The 16,044-nt window shown below is 53.9% G+C and overlaps 1 protein-coding gene across 1 annotated transcript in view; it reads right to left on the bottom strand.

The window, feature by feature from the left end:
• The window catches only part of GRIK3 (glutamate ionotropic receptor kainate type subunit 3), a 225,131-nt gene that overhangs the window by 163,149 nt on the left and 45,938 nt on the right, over positions 1 to 16,044 (bottom strand). The window lies entirely within an intron of this gene.

Here is a 16,044-nt window from a genome sequence, read left to right on the forward strand (position 1 = left end):
AGAGTATGCTGATACGGCAACAATTGTAAAGATGGAATTCCAATGATGGACATTTGGAAGCTCCCATGAAATCCCACTGCCACATAGGCCCAGAGCACCCTCCGCTTTCTCCTTTTTATAACACCCATTACACCTGTAAATGCTTCTTTCCTTGTCTGATTCCTCACTGGCCTGTAGGTCACATGAGAACAGTGACCCATCCCTCCTGCTCTTTTCTGTATTCTGGCATGAATCACATGAGAAGTCATCAGTAAATAAGCATTCGATTGAATAGGACTGAGTTAGAAACTATCTCAAGTGTCTCCCAGAAGAGGAGAGATTCCAAAAGGGGCAAGATTCACTCCTAGAAGCAGAGGCACAAGAGCATCCTAAGCAGAATCCCCAAGTAGGGCAACCTGTGTTGCACTCCACAGACAATGAGCTGTCACGCTGGGCTGGCAGAGGATGGGTGGTTGGGATGTGGGAGGGAGTGCATGCTGGGGTGGTTGCCTAGAGGATGTAAGGCCACATGGGCCCTCGAACACCAACCTGAGGCAGTTGGATGAGTCCTTACAAGCCTGGGGAGGGTTCCCCTCCTCTTCCCTCTTGCCAGAGTCTCAAGTCTCAACTACTTCTTCCCCAAGACAGGAGGCCATACTTCGGGATGGTCTTCAGGGCATCTGGGACCCTTCATTTTGTATGCAACTCATTACATGAATGTACATTTTCTGAGGAAAGCGTCCATGGCTTCCAACAGATTCTAAAAGGACTCTGTCATCCCTAAAAGAATGAGAAGTTCCTAGCTCTGGGGAAAAGCCAGTTGGACAGAGCCCCACACTACTTGTCCCCCATTCCCACCACTTGGCCCCAGACTCTGGAGGCAAGAGTGGAGGGCTCATGCAATGAGCTCAACCACTCTCCAGACCTCAGAGTCATCCAGATTGAGGACTGGGATTGAGGAGTGTGAAATCAACTGTATCTAAAGGGGACACTGCTGGTCCCACTCCCCTCTCCATGTCTCCTAGATCTCCTGGCCCTTCCCTTCTTCTTGGGGCTCCAAATCACCCCCAATTCCTTCACTCCATACCAGCCCAGCCCCAAAGCACCAAAACACTCAAGTGCTCTCCTCTGTGAGCTCCACCTCAGGAGTCAGGGAGGACCAACCGACTTCCTCCCCAGTCACTCATATTTCTAAAGAGTGTGCCTTTTGCCAGAAGGACCCCTGGCCACAGGACACAGGACAAACATCTTTCTATCCTGACCTCAGCCCCACCTCTCCAGAATGGGCTCCCGCAGACAGTCAGGGTCCTAAGTAACTGAGTGGGTGTGACCAAAACCAACTGTAAGTTATCCTCAGTGTAGTCTCTCCCTCCAAAGGCTGGCTGTCAGTCCCCTCCTGTCCCCTCAGGAAACCAGTCCATATCATCCCTTTAGTGTGGGAGGGATGTGAATTAAAATCCCACCTGGGCCATTTGCCAGCTCTGTGCAAATTACTTCTTTGTGAAGCCTCCATCTCCTTAGCTTTGAGATGGGGTTAACAATCCTTATCTCACTGAAGCCCTATAAAGCAACAAATGAAACCAAGTCTGTCTCTCTCAAACCAGGTTCCATTGTTTTAAAAGGTTTGATACCCTTCTATCTCCCTCTTAAGGGAGATACTTAAGGGGGATACTGTTAAGGGAAATACTTAAGATTCATTATTACACTAAAGGTTCTGAGAAGTTCTGCAAAAAGAGAGAGGGAGGGAGGGAGAGAAATCTGTCTCACTCTGTTTAACCCAGGGCTGGACCATAAGACCCAGCAGCTGTGCACAGCTGGTGGAGAAGCTCTGAGCTAGTAAAGACATCTCACTGGCAAGCAGTAAATGCTCAATTAGTAGGCTCTCTCTTCCCCAAACAATACCCCCCAACCCTGAAGAGCCAGATATGCAGAAAAATGAAGAAATTTAAAGTAATAAAGCCATCCTCCTCGTGAGGTTTTTCTGTGACTGCTCTGAAGGCCCCTTGAGGGAAGGGGAGCTAGAAAGACCAAGGTCCCAAGGCACAGCTTCCCAGGACCAGCTAGCTGATTCTGGGGAGGGCACCCTGCCCTGCTGAGCGGGGCGGGTGAATCCTGTCATATTTGAACACTTCCTAATTCTTCCGAGGATTTTTCTTCTGACAGCCAAGACCCACCCACCCATTAGCAGGACTCCTTGGCCAGTACAGTGAGAAGAGAAATCAGTGAAAAAGAAACAAGCCAATAAACAGAGTCCACCCACTGCCAGAGCCCCCAGGACTTCTGGAGCCACGTCTGGGGGGCGGGACCTGCATGAGCAGGACCTCCCTTGCCTGGCCACAGGGATCCAATGGGACAGCTCTCAGAAGCTCCCAGACCACTCTCTGCACATCCCGCCTTCCCCCCTCCATGGTGTCCGCTGATTAAGGCAGTGTTCCCTACTACAGCATAAACGAATGCATTATGTCTTTGTTATGCTAATGTCATAGCACGCCGCAATTTAAATAGCACTTCCAGAAAAATTAAGTATGTTCATTGACACAGTGAAATGTTTTCACCCTCGATGTAACCTTCACAGATTCTGTACAAAATCCATCAGTCAGTGAGCTATTCATTTGCGAATGCTTAGCAATTATTATGCTAATGCATCACAATGCATTACAGCAAATTCTCTGTAAGTGGCAGGAAGTGCAGCTGCCTGGCACACCCCGCACCCAGACTACGGGGCATCTATCAATATACTAGAGTCATCACTGCAACTTGGGTCCGACCACGATTCACGTCTCACCTTCAAGGAGTGAACCTCCCAGGTTCTGAGGCTGAGCTAGACAGCACTTAGCGACACATCCTCAGAGGACCTCCCAGCAAGAATGTGTATCAGCTAGCTATGGCTGTATAACAAAGCACAACAAAACTCAGTGGCAGAAAGCAATAAGCATCTGCTACGGCTCAAGAGTCTGCAGATCATGGGGATGGTTGTACTGATGTGAGCCAAGCTAGACAATCCTAGGCTGGGCTTGCTTGTGTGTCTGTGGTAGGAAGGGGCTAGTTGCTCTCCGATGGCCTCATTTAATGACTGGCAGGTGGCTGACTGTGTCAACTGCAACCATGGGGTGACTCGGTCACCCATCTTTCATCATGCAGTGAGCACGCTGGCTGTGTTTGCATGGCAGTAGCAGGATTCCAATGGAGAGAATGTAAAAGCATGCAAAAAGTCTTGAAGTTCTAATGCTCCTTCTGCCAAATTCTACTGGCCAAAAACAAACCACCTGTTGAGGAGAGATGCTGCGGTCATCTTAGGTAGATCAGGAAAACAGAAAGGAATGAAAATTTATAGCCATTTGCCATCAACCTACTACCGGAGATATGTGGACAATGCATATTTGAAGACCAAGAGGGGCTAGCATTGACCGTGGTCAGACACCATCTCATGACGAAGGAGTAGTACCAATTGCTAGGTTGGTCAGGGATTGATGAATGGTTATTGGCCATGGTGACTTCTATAAACTGAATCTCTGCTCTAAGTGTGGTATCCAGCCCTAGTCTAATGGGTCTATCACTGAGACAGAAAAGGACTCCAGATCCCCTAGCCCTCACTAGAAGATGTACTCTGACCCTGAGGCTGGCCTGCAAGGAACCAGTCACACTCCCTTGCTGGAACCAATGGCATGGGATAGACAGTCAACAGGCCAAATTTTGTCTTACTATGGCTGGGGATATAAGTTCAGTTCTGGTCACTCAGAGCTCAAAGGTTCTGGCTTCCCAGCATGACCGATTAAGTGGTCAGACCCAGGAGGCCTGGAGTTCGGAGGTCTGGTGCAAGAATGGTCTACATCCAGAGAAAGCTGGTTATGTGCTTGCTCTACCCACGCCCTCCCCAAGGGAAGGTACCCCATTCATAGTGCTTGCTGCCTTGGAGTCTGGGTTCTGGTCCTTGGACACAACTGACCAGACAAAGGGGCAGACTCTCAACAAACCACCTATGAATCGGATCATAAAGAAGAATTGATCTAATCAAATTTCTTCTCTTGGGAATCTGAGCTGAGAAACACAGAAAAGATTCGCTGTTCAGTGACAGGAACCACAGACAAAAGATGAGGAGTGGTCAGGCCAGAGAGGGCATGACAGGCCATGGAGGCCAAGGGCTCCATGGGGAGCAGAAACTTTGGACTGCAGAGGGTAGAGGTGGAGGGAGGAGAACAAAGAGGACTCCTACATGAAAGGGCTGAAGCCACAGAGCCTGAGATGGAGTGGGGGAGGAGGGTGGGTGGGAGAGGGACCCAGACCAAAAGGGAGGCTGCTTCCAGAGGCCTCTGGATTCCCAAGGCTCACCAGTTCAGTTCAAATCCACATACATCCTGACCATAAGTCCCTTCAAGGGGCTTTTATTCCTTGCACACCTGAGCACACACTCCACAGATACACATTCCTATGTATCGGGGTCTCCTCACATCCTTCTCAGTGTCCTAGCAAAACCCGTTTGGAAGGGGGTGATGTGCCTGTGGCAGAACCAGCAGGACCAAATCATGGACCCCAACTATTCTGCATACAGCAGCCAGAGAATATTTTAAAATTCAAACCTGATCAGGCGATAGTCTTGCTTAAAACTCTCACCCACTTCACTTCCCACTGCTCTTAAGATAAACCCCAAATCCTCCCAAGCCCTATGGAGTTCAGCGTGGGTTTGGCCCCTGCCCAGACCTCCAGCCCACCTACCCCCGAGAGATGGGTCCCACGCAGGTACCCAGCTTCCCTGGCATAAATGTGTCGTATTCCTTTTCTTTTTTTTTTTAATATTTTATTTATTTTATTTGACAGACAGAGATCACAAGTAGGCAGAGAGGCAGGCAGAGAGAGAGAGAGAGAGAGAGGAGGAAGTAGGCTCCCTGCTGAGCAGAGAGCCCAATGCAGGACTCGATCCCAGGACCCTGAGATCATGACCTGAGCCGAAGGCAGCGGCCTAACCCACTGAGCCACCCAGGCACCCCCGTATTCTTTTTCATACAAGGTCTTTGCCCCTGCTGCTCCCTATACCTGGCACTCTGCCTCCTCTTGAGGTGCCATCTGCCCCCCTGACTAGTGGGATCAACTTGTGTGGTTTGGACACTAGACATACCTGAGGACACCCGAACCCTTCCATGCAGATCCAGGAACCAGCCTCCCACAGTAGGCAGGTGCTTATAACAGGCCAAGGGAGCTCAGGCCCCACCTATGTGGGAGTTGGCATTGCCCACCCCGAGTCCCAGTTAGGTCTAGACTCTCTCAGTGGGGCTGACTCTCCCATCCCAGGGAAAAGGGGTCAGGACACGCAATGGATAAAAAAGGGCCAAGTTTAGGGTCCACAACAGCAAGAAATCATATGAAGGACAGTCCTGCTATTTTATTTATGGAAGAGGAAACTAAAGCTCTTACCATCCATCTAGCCTTTCTCCCCTTTCCTGTCTCATTGGCTTGGCTGGACGAATAATGAGCTATATCCAAAGGAAATAATGACAGCTGCAGGAACTCAGTGTTGACCACACACCAAGCAGTGAGCAAAATGTCTGACATGGATGATTTTATTTCATTCTTACAACATCACACTAGCCAGGTGAAGAAACTGGGGCTCAGGGAGGTTTTAACTTCTTCCCACTCACTAAGTGATGATAGGATTTAAATTCAGGTAGTTAAACTCAGCTGGAAAGCAAGTGTCCACTCTACTATCTGGGCTGCCTCAATCAGCTCAGGCCAAGTTGGGACTTCCCTATGGAAGGAAGCAAGCAGCTGGAGGGTGCCCGAAGAGAGAGGGACCAGCTGGTGTTCCCCTGCCGTCACCACCGTGTTCTGAACTGGATCTCGCGCAGGGGGAGTGGGTCCCGCGTCACCATGCCCCCTTAGCTGGTTGCCTAGTGACCAGGGAGGTGGAGTGGTGGAGCCACTAACCAGCCATCCAGGTCAGGGGGGACCGAAGGGAAGGTTAAGGGAAACCCCATGGAAGCTCCCTTTAAATGGTGCTTTGAGACTCCTCACAGCTACAATGGGTTGGAGATCATTGCTCCCATTTCACAGTTGAGAAAACTGAGTTCTTAAGACAATCTGCCTAACAGCGCCCAGCTTGTAAGTGGCCATGCTAGGGAGTGCTGCCAGGCTCGTGTGATCAGAATCTGCTTACCAACTGCTCCATTCTACCTCCCAGAAGCCAGCCTGGTCTTTCCTCCTGGAGGTAATGGGGGGTGAGGGGCAAGTCAGCCTTGACTTGATGACTTTTGTTTATTCTTTCTAGGAGGGCATACAGGCTGTCCAGGGCACTCAAGCAGTAAATGTTTTCGAGTACCTACCCTGTACCAGGCACTGTTCTAGGCAGTGAAGACGTTATATTGAACAAAGTCCCTCCTGGAGTCTAGAGTCTTGTTGAGGGGTCAGGCAATCAGCCAATAAATGCAGAATAGAATGTCAAGTAGCCAATGACACCAAGCCCAGCTGCAAGGGAACAGCATGTCTGTGTCCCCCTTGGGGTATGACTGCAAACAGCAAGGGGGGTGGGGTTGGGGGTGGAAGTGCTGCAGGTGCTGGGGGGGAGGCACTGTGGTGGCCAGGAAGGAGTCATCCCAACCTGCCCAGGCTCCCTGACCTACCCTTCAGTCCTCCATAGGCCCCAGCTTGTGGATCCCACTCTTGCTGTCACCACCCCAGCCAGCTCAGCTTTGGATGCCCTAGAAGGCACGTTTCCTATGATCCTGAGGGCAGCATCTCGAGCTGTCCAGGGGAACTGGGTGGGACAGGTGGAGTGGGAAGGTGGTGCCGGTGAGAGGCAGCACCCCAGGGGAGGACTCCCACGGTGGGTTCCCAGGCTGGCCAGCCAGAGGCACACGTGTACTGTCCCCCAGGACCAGGGTCTCAAGGGCAACCACTGCTCCTATAGCTTTCAAAGGAGGTGGCCTGGCTAGGCCAGCCACCCAGAGAGGATGAGTGGGGAGGACATGGAGTCCTTGAGAAAGGCCACTGGAGTCCTTGAGAAAGGCCACTTGGCACAAGGCTGGGTCCTCCTCCTGTCCCGTGTGGACCTCAGACCAGCCCAGCACCAGCTTAAGGGTTTGTTGGAAATGCTGGGTCTCAGGCTCTACCCCAGGCCACAGAGGCAGATGTGCATGAGAACAATCCATGTGTGCAGCTGGAGAACCACATGAGGTCATTTTCTGAAGAAGAGGGTCTTCAGGGAGCAGTGTCTTGTTCCTGGACCCACGCTTGTCTCTAGACGGAGAACGGAAGGTGCGGGGGTGGGGAGGGGTCTCTAAGCAGTCAGGAAGCTGACGGGAAGAGGGAGAAGAGGTGGAGAGGGGGTCAGACACAGAGCCCAGAGGAGGAGGAGGCTGGGAGAAGGAGGGAGCCGGGAGGCGAGCAGGAAGTGGGGGAGGAGGGGAAGGAGGAGGAAGGAGAGGAGAGGCTGCCAGCAGCGCTGAAGGATGCTGGCCTACAAGTAGGGCAAGGAGCCCAGTGGTGGCTCTCAGAGGGCTGCTGACAACTGCCCAGAGCCCCATCCTCTCCACGGACAATTAAAACCCGGCTGTCTCCGAAGGAGCCCTGGGCCCACCTGCTGCTGCGGCCATGCACGGCTCTGGCTCCAGCCCTCCCCTGGTCCTGCTCTGTCCTGCTCGCACACAGCCGCTCCTCCCCGCAGCCCTGCCATGGCCCAGCAGTGTGCGCCATGAACATGCTCACCCAAGGAGCAGGCAATTCTCACCCACGCACACACTGACGGCTACCAGCAGAATGGCTGCCTCCTCTGGCCTGAAGTATACACATGCATGCACACGCATGCACACACACGTGTGCACACACATGCACCCCGGCCCTATCATACCTGCACTGTCCAATATGCACAAGAGTTCCAACAGATACACACACTGGGGTGTATGGAACCACAAGTCCACACCTTCTCGGTCACATGCTCGGTCACATGCGTGCTCCTGCTCACACCCACACATATACAGGGCACCCAGTCCTTCCAGCACACCTAGGATGGGGGGGACAAGAATCCCAGGGAACCCTGAGAGCTTCCCGTAGGCCAGACCCCAGCCTAAGTGCTTTCCGTGGCTTTACTCCTCACTGTGACTCTAGGAGGCAGGAGCCATCATCAGTCCCATTTCACAGATGTGGAGGTCCAGAGAGGTTAAGGCATTTACTCCCATCACACAGCAGATACTGGGCCAAGCCGGCCTGCAAATCCAAGCTCTTGACCAGGACTCTATCCTGATGCTTACAGCAAGAAACCTTCAAAATTGAGGCCCCCCTTGACCCCCCATTTAAATTAGATTGCTCTAACATATGGTCTTGGGGCGCTCTGGGCTTTTCCTCAAAGTCAATGATCACAGTTAATGGTACATTTATGAGATTGTTTTAATTTTTACTCGTTCATTCTACAAACACTGACAGAGCCCTGCCAGGCCCTGTTCTGGGCGGGGGGGTCTTCGTCTCTCCCAGTGGGGCCCCCCCTTCTCTGCACGGGGATCCAGATTCCATCCAGACCGCCCACAGGCACCTTTGGCCCAGAGCAGACGCTCTACAGCAACTTAGTGGGAGAGGATGAGGAAGACAGACAACACCACAACCACACATTCTTGTGTCTGCGCACACAGGCTCACAGGCAACAGCTGGGGTTCCAGGCCTCACACACTGGCCACATCACGCTCAGCCTCAGCACCCACATGCCATCACTCCACTTGTATCCTCACAGGTGCCCTGACACATGCACAGACACACCCACCCCCACACTGGTGGGGATAGGGGGGTGACTCCAGGACTTCATCAGCTGACAGAAAGGAAAGTCATAGCTCAGGGCACCTGGTCCCAGGAAGTGACCCCTCGGGCAGCCAGAGTCTTGCCCCCAGCTTCCCAGTTTGCACAAACTCCAGGACAAAGGGGCTCTGGGGATCAGGAAGATGGGCCTGTGTGGGTAAGAGGGGCTTTGTGGGTGGGAAGGGTGGGTGTGGGGTGGGAAGAACGTGGGGGGTGGTGGTGGTGGCAGCTAGGAGGGAAGACAGAAGGCAGTGGGTGGCTGCCAGGGTCTGCCCAAGGGTAGGGAGCAAACCCTTCCTTTCCACGGTGCCCCCTCTAAAGGGTCAGCGCCTCCACACCAGAATCATGGGACCATGTGTGTGACTAGAGCATGGGGCCCAGGCCAGGAGGGCTGGAGTGAACACGGGGAACGGGCCAAGGGTTAATCAGGGTGATCCAGGGACATCTCAGGCAGAGCCTAGCACATACAGAAGGGGCCGAGGAGGGGGTGGTGGGACAGCTGGAAAGGAGGCTGGGACCTGGCTTAAAGCCAGGCAGGGACAAGTGCAGTGGCCACAGGTTCCATGAAGCTGGGGAAGAAAGATGTTCCCTGATGGGCCCTGATGTTCAGAGCACCCCCTCTCCACATACAGGGTCACCCCCACAGTGGATGTCCAGCACCCATGAGGGTAGGGGCCACTTTAGGCTCTGGAAGATGGCCAGAGGGGTCAGGGAAAAGACTGGACTCAACAAGGAGGGGATGGGGAGAAAGGAGCAAGGGACAGGTGACAACAAGTGGAGCCTCCTCTTCAGAACCCTGGGGAGAGAGTGGGGGCTTTGGGGTGCTGCTCCTGCTCTGCCTCCTCCCCATTGTCTCTAATAAATCAGCCAGAAGTGCTAAAAGCCTGGTGTGCCCCTGCAGCAGAGGCTCCCCACCAGCCACGAGCCCCTCATGTCTGCTTGCCTCCCAGGGGCTGCCATCCTTCGGGGGCGGGGGCCTGAGGGCAGTCTTCATGGAAAGCATCTTGATGTCTGGGGCAGAGGCAGCGGGGACGGGCGTGGTGAATTTCAGACCCGCGTGCTCAGTGCCGTGCACAGAAAGGCACACGCAGGCTGGGCGCGCACACGGGCGCATGCCTCCTGTGTCTTCTCTGGCCTCCGGGGTCACGGCTGGCGAGAGGTGTGGGTGTTGCCCCCAGAGGCGGCAGGGATGGGTCTCAGGTATGGCGGTGGGATGACTTTTCCTGCTGGGGCACCTTCCTCCCACCCAATGCAACCATCAAATGGCAAAAGCCAGCTTTTCAGAGTGCCCTAAGTCCCCAGCTGTCATTAAACTTCAAAGCCACTCTTGCCTCCTGCCTCTAGGCCATTGCTCAGCCACCCCACCCTGCTCCCTGAGCTCCTGCCACAGCCCTGGAGCTTTGTGTGGGCTCCCTCTCCACCTGCTGAGCATCCTACACTTGGGACTCTTCTCTGGTCTCCCCTCAAGTAGGAACTCAGTAAAGGGTGCTGGCAGTCCCCTCCCAGCTGAGTTTCCTCCCAGCTCCTCCCTGCAGTATCTTTGCAAAGGGACAGGGCAAGGACAGTGGAGAAATAGGCAGGCTCTGAGAGAAGAAGGAGGAGGGTCTCCCTGGACCACAGCTCCCAGCCCAGCTACCTCATCCCAAGGAAAGGCCCCCATCCTTCAGCCTAGAGGAGCTCACATGCTAATCCCAAGGACCCAGACTCACTACCTTCTCCCCGCTGAGTTTCCAGGGAAAACCCTGAGGAGACTACTGCTTAAAGAATAGTCATTGAAGAAAGTTGTTTCTTGGTTCTGAAGCTCAACTTGAACACAGAGTGCCACAATTTCCCAACATCCCCCCAACAATCTGCCTACTTTTCCATCCACTCACTCACTCACAAGCCCATCCTTCCCACCCGGCCTCCCTCTGTCCATCCAGCCATTCATCCTTTCATCTCTCGGTCCACCTGTCCATCCATCTATCTATCCAACCCACCATTTATCCATCCCACTGTCATCCAACCACCCATTTGACCATCCATCCATCCATCCATCCACCCACCCATCCCCATCCATCCATTAATTCAGGTCATATTTCCTGAGCTACGGCTGTGCCAAGCCCTGGGCTCTGTGAACAAAATAGATGACTCAACAGTCCCTGCCCTCAAGGAGCTCGCAGCCTCATCAGGGACCAGATGTGGAGACAGATAAATGGCAAGACAGTGTGGCTTGTACAATTAGCGAGCCTTGAACAAAGGGTGGTGGAAACACATCAGCCGGAGCCTGGATGAGCTGGGGAAGGCTTGGCAGGGGAGGTGACATTTCAGCTGAGTCTTGAAGAATGAGTGGCAGTCTTCTCGCGGGAGATGTGGGGGAGAGCTCATTCCAACATCCCTTACAGGTATCTTGTGACAGTTATAGCTCCACAACTAATAACTCTGGGGTTCAAACTGAATCCTCCCCAGCCATTGAGCTCGGACCTGATGCACTCATTTGAGACCTTGAACTAGGAATTGGAGCCTCGCAGAAAATCGTCACTCACCCTTCTGAAGGACATAATCTTCCTGTGAAAATCCCAGCACCTTCATTTAGGGGGCTGTGCTAGCTGATCTCGGGCTAGCTAAGCACTCCTTTCCTCTCACAGAAACCCTGATTGAGGTTGAACAGTCAGAGCAGAGTCCAAAGCAATGGGCATGCTATGTCCCAGCCAGCAGGCTAGGGGAGCAGAGTTCAAGGATCACCACCCCAAGTCTATCAAGTGGGCAGTGGTAGGGGTCAAGTGCATGTATGCCTAGTAAAGCTTGTAAAATTTGGTCCCTGAGATGTGTATCTGAGCTGGAGTAGTTTCTTTGGGGGCTGAGGCCAGGAAACATTGGTGAGGGGCAGTGAGGGAAGGAAGGAAAGGAAGCCAAAAAGGGGGTGTTGATGAGTAGGCTATGGCCAACGGCAGTTTGGGCTCAATCTCACTGGGCCGTGCTGGGAGACAGAACACATTATGCCCCAGGATTATCCCACTAGAGGAGCAAAGAAGGCAGGGTACTTATTTTCCAATTCTTATCCAACACCGGCTGAAGGCTGCTCCTGCAGCCTCTGCACCCCGGGACCCTGGTTTGGGGAAGGAGTCTCGGGTGCTGGCCACCAAACCCTGCCAGCATCCCTGGAATAGTGAGTACGTGCACTGCGATGCCCATGCCAGGACCCCCACTGCTCGCGGCCAGGAGAGATGGGCTATCGTCTAGCATGAAGGCAGTCTTAAGTTTCAGACACTCAGAAGAAATCTAAGTATAATTGGAAGGTTCGGTTCCAAACAGCGATCGATGACAACTCAAGCCCATCAGTGACATCAAGATGACCAGTGCCTGCCCTACTGGAACTCAGGCAGGTACAAAAGGCTCCAGGACAGCGGTGCCTAAGAGTGATTGAAAACCTACACCTGCGTGCCATGCTCCCAGAGCCCGGACTCCCACCTGTATCCCCCACCTCCCACATTACCATGGAGCCCACAGATGGATGATGGCAGAGCCACGCTATGATTGGCAGAGCCGCTGTTCCCTGCCCCCCTCCCCCCTGCAGGGCAGCAGGAAGCAGTCGGGCTGGTTTGGTGGCAAGAGGCACCCCAAAGCTTCACGGAGCACCCAAGCCCGCCCAGAAACCCTGATGGTGGAGCCAGAAGCAGCCGTGGCCAGATGGGCAAAGATCAGAGAGCCCCTTCCGTGAGAGGACTAGCAATGTGCCCAGATCTCACGTCAGTTAAGTACAGAGGAACTTCACTCCTGAGTGTCGCAAAGAGAAACTCCACAAAGTGCAGAGTCACAGAAAACGCCAAGATTCTTCACACATAGAATAATGAGGCAATAAAACTCAACTATAAAGTTAAATAATTTACCATAAATATCTAAAGCTCTCAAATTATTCTCTACATTAACTGCCTATGTTTAAAATGATCTTTGCATTCACTATGTCACAGATGGCAAAAGCAGACAAGAGAGTCCTTGACAACTCTAACTGCAATTAGCCCATCCCAGCTGCGGTGATTTAAAGGCCTTTTCAGTTAAGCTGAATGAAACACCCGCGCTTTATAAATAAAGGCTTTACCAGGACTGACAATGAAGTATTTGAAACGTACAGGCCCGCGCTGGTGGAGAGGGGGTGGCAGGGAGCATACTGTCCCTACATCCTGAAACCGAAGCCCGGCGCACCCCTCAACCCACCTCCCCCTCCAGAGCCTCAACTCCCGTGATGCTCAGACCCACTCCCCACTCCCATCGCCTCCCCAGGGCAGCTCCTGTCCCTTCAATGCGTGTCCCCCACTCCAACCCACCCACCCCCACAGACACATCCCTCACACCCCCTCCACATTCCTACAAACTCCATCCATGCTCCTGCAGCAGAGCAATCACACAGCCTCTCCCTTCATGCAAAAGGCATACAGGTGCCTCCACCCCTGCATTCCAAAGCACATCTTCCATCCCTTCTCCTCCCCTTTGTGCACACACACACACACATACACACACACACACAGAGCTGAGGATGCTGTGCATCTCCAAGAAAGGCACCCCGGACCATAGCTCAATGAGGTCCACTGTCTCGGTAGGAGACCCAAGAGCCAGTGTCGGTGGCCCAGGAGCCCGTGCCGACTGCTCTGCTGTCAGAGGGGAACCAGTGCTCCCCGAGTTGGGGAGGAGCTGCCCTTCAACAACACCGGAGCACCTTGGAGACGGGGAAGTAGGAGGCGGCTTCAGCAGTGTGCAAAGGAGGTCAAGGTTACCCTCTGATTGCCGCCGAGCACTCCTCCCAGGGGCCTGGCTGGTTAATTGCTTGGAGTCTGGTGCAGCAGAGGGAGCTGTCAGCAAAATGGCCCCATCCGAATCACATGCTCCAATCTCTGATCCTCCGGGGGAGCCCAAACCGGGGCCCCCACCGCTTTCCTTCCCAGCCTCACCCACCTTGCTGTGGATGCCGGCCAGCTCCCCACCTGGCCCAGGAAAGCTTGGCTGCCCTCGTGCTGACCCACTTTGGAGCCCACGGGGTCCTCTTCCTGCATGTCCTGCTGGGACCATAGCATGTCCTGACCACAGTCTTGGCCTGAGGTCATCCTAAATCACAATCTCTCCCATATGGCACCCCCAGCACAATGACAATGACAGCCCCCCCAACCCTGACTTCATCCCAGCCACCATGCTAAGCCTCATCCCCACAGCACACCCCCGAGCCTCGCTGAAGTTCCATGAAGCAGATACTTATTCTCATCTGCAATTTCCAGAGGGGGGAGCCAATGACATCCAGGTGGACTCTGTAATTTGTCTAAGATCTTAGACCAAGTAACAGAAAGTAAGGATTTGACCCCAACAGCCCAGCTTCAGAGCACATGCCCTAGGGAAACAGCACATTTCGGTAAGGCTGTCCCTGCTGGTCTGCCAGACCCGTTGTGACTATAGCTCTGCAGAGCCCAGACCTAGGGGCTCGAGCCCTGAGCTACCTGCCCAGCCCTTGGAACCACCAGTCTGGACACCCCCCACCCCCCGGCCCCCCTGCATCCTGCTTCGTTCTCTGGGCACATCCTCCACACAGCCACAGCTACCCTCTCTGGCTCTTTCATCACGAGATCCTGCCTGACGCCCTAGCTGGGAAGACCTGGTCCCGCAGCACCAGGGCCAGCAATGGGCCCCCATCCCGGGTGGCTGGGAGAAGTCCAGGCATTGCTGGCTCCAGACGGAGGCCACTGGGAGGGCTGGCGAGAAGTCCCAGGGAAGCATTTGGACCCATACAGGGCTCCAGCCAGAAAGTTCCCATTAATTTGCTGTTTTTAATATTTGAGTTCCAAGGAACGGCCAAGGCTGGGTCCAACGTAAAAAGGGGGGAAACAGGGGCACCTGGGCAGCTCTGTCAGCTGAGCGTGCAACTCTCAAACGCTCAGGTCATGATTTCAGGGCCATGAGATCGAGCCTGGTGTGGAGTTCCGTGCTCAGCAGGGAATCGCTACTTGAGATTCTCTCTCTCACCCTCTGCCCCTCCCCCCGCTCCCAGTCTCTCTCTCTCTCTCTAAAACAAATACATAAATCTTTAATGGCAAATAAAGGCATTTACAGGATCTTCGGTTCTGTTAAAGGAATGGATGTCACCATTCCTTCGTGAATGTGGGTGTGGTCACTAGGGACAGCTGGGCAGCGGCATACCTCCAAGCCTAGGGCTGTGGAAGCCAGAGTCCCAGGGAGTGGGGAGGATGATCTCAAGGGCCACTGGGAGCAGAGAGAAGGCAAGGTGCTCAGCTGCAAGGTCTAGTCTGGGCCTTGTTGGGGTCATGAGCTTCCTGGGAAGGGACAATGATTTGGCCTCCATAGTCCATGTGGGTAGTGGAGACTGGGTCCTGGGTCCTGACCCACCTGTCCTTCCCCCTACTTCCCCGCTACCCCTTCCTGGGTGTGTGCAGGCAAATGGGGCTGCAGATTCTCCTGAGCGACCTGAGGGAAGCAGATGGGCCCCAGAATCAGCACCTCCACTTCCGTGCTGTGACCTCAGGTAAGCCACCGCATCTCTCTGAGCCTGTCTTCTCATCTATAAACTAGGAATAACAGCCCTCAGCTCATCAGATGATCAGGCACCAAGGGCACCCAGCACAGTGCTGGTACCTTGTTGGTGCTTCTTAAATGTTAGCTCCTTGATACTTCCTCTCACCTCTCTCAAATTCCCCTTTGCAGGAGTCCTAGACCATCACAGATCAGTGGCCACAGAAACCATCATAATCAGCCCTGCATTTGGAAGGCCCAGAGAAAGGCAGTGAGCAGCCTCAAACACACAGAAATCAGTGGCAGAAGGCCAGACTCAAACCGAGATCCCCAGCACCCTGGCTGCCCCCCTGGGCTCATCTCCACAAGAGGCTGCTTTATGAGCTTCCTGGTAACAGCCTTTATTTTACAGATGACAAAACCAGGCTTTGGAGAAGCACTGTGCCTCACCCTCGGCACACCCCCAGCAAGGGGAAGGGCTGGGATTTGAACCCCAGTCTCTCGGGTTCCCAAAGGAGCTCTTCCCAGGAATCCGCCTTTTCCCAGCTGAGCCCGAAGATCCTGGAGGGTTGTAGCATCTGGCCGTCTGCCTCTGATCAGCGGAAGGCTCAGCCCAGGCCCAGGAAACAAAAGGGGGAGCACAACAGTGAGGTTATCAAGAGGCTTGCCGGCCCTATCCCATTGCGGTGAAGAGGCTTGGCCCGTGTGGCCAGTGCTCAGCTGCTCCCAGCAGCACAGAGTGTGCGGCTTGCCAGGGAGACAGACGGGACTGGAACGGGGCCTGGGGATCTGGAAAAGATGGGG

Source organism: Mustela lutreola, chromosome 10 (assembly GCF_030435805.1).
Source record: "Mustela lutreola isolate mMusLut2 chromosome 10, mMusLut2.pri, whole genome shotgun sequence".
In the NCBI taxonomy this organism is placed as follows: Eukaryota; Metazoa; Chordata; class Mammalia; order Carnivora; family Mustelidae; genus Mustela; species Mustela lutreola.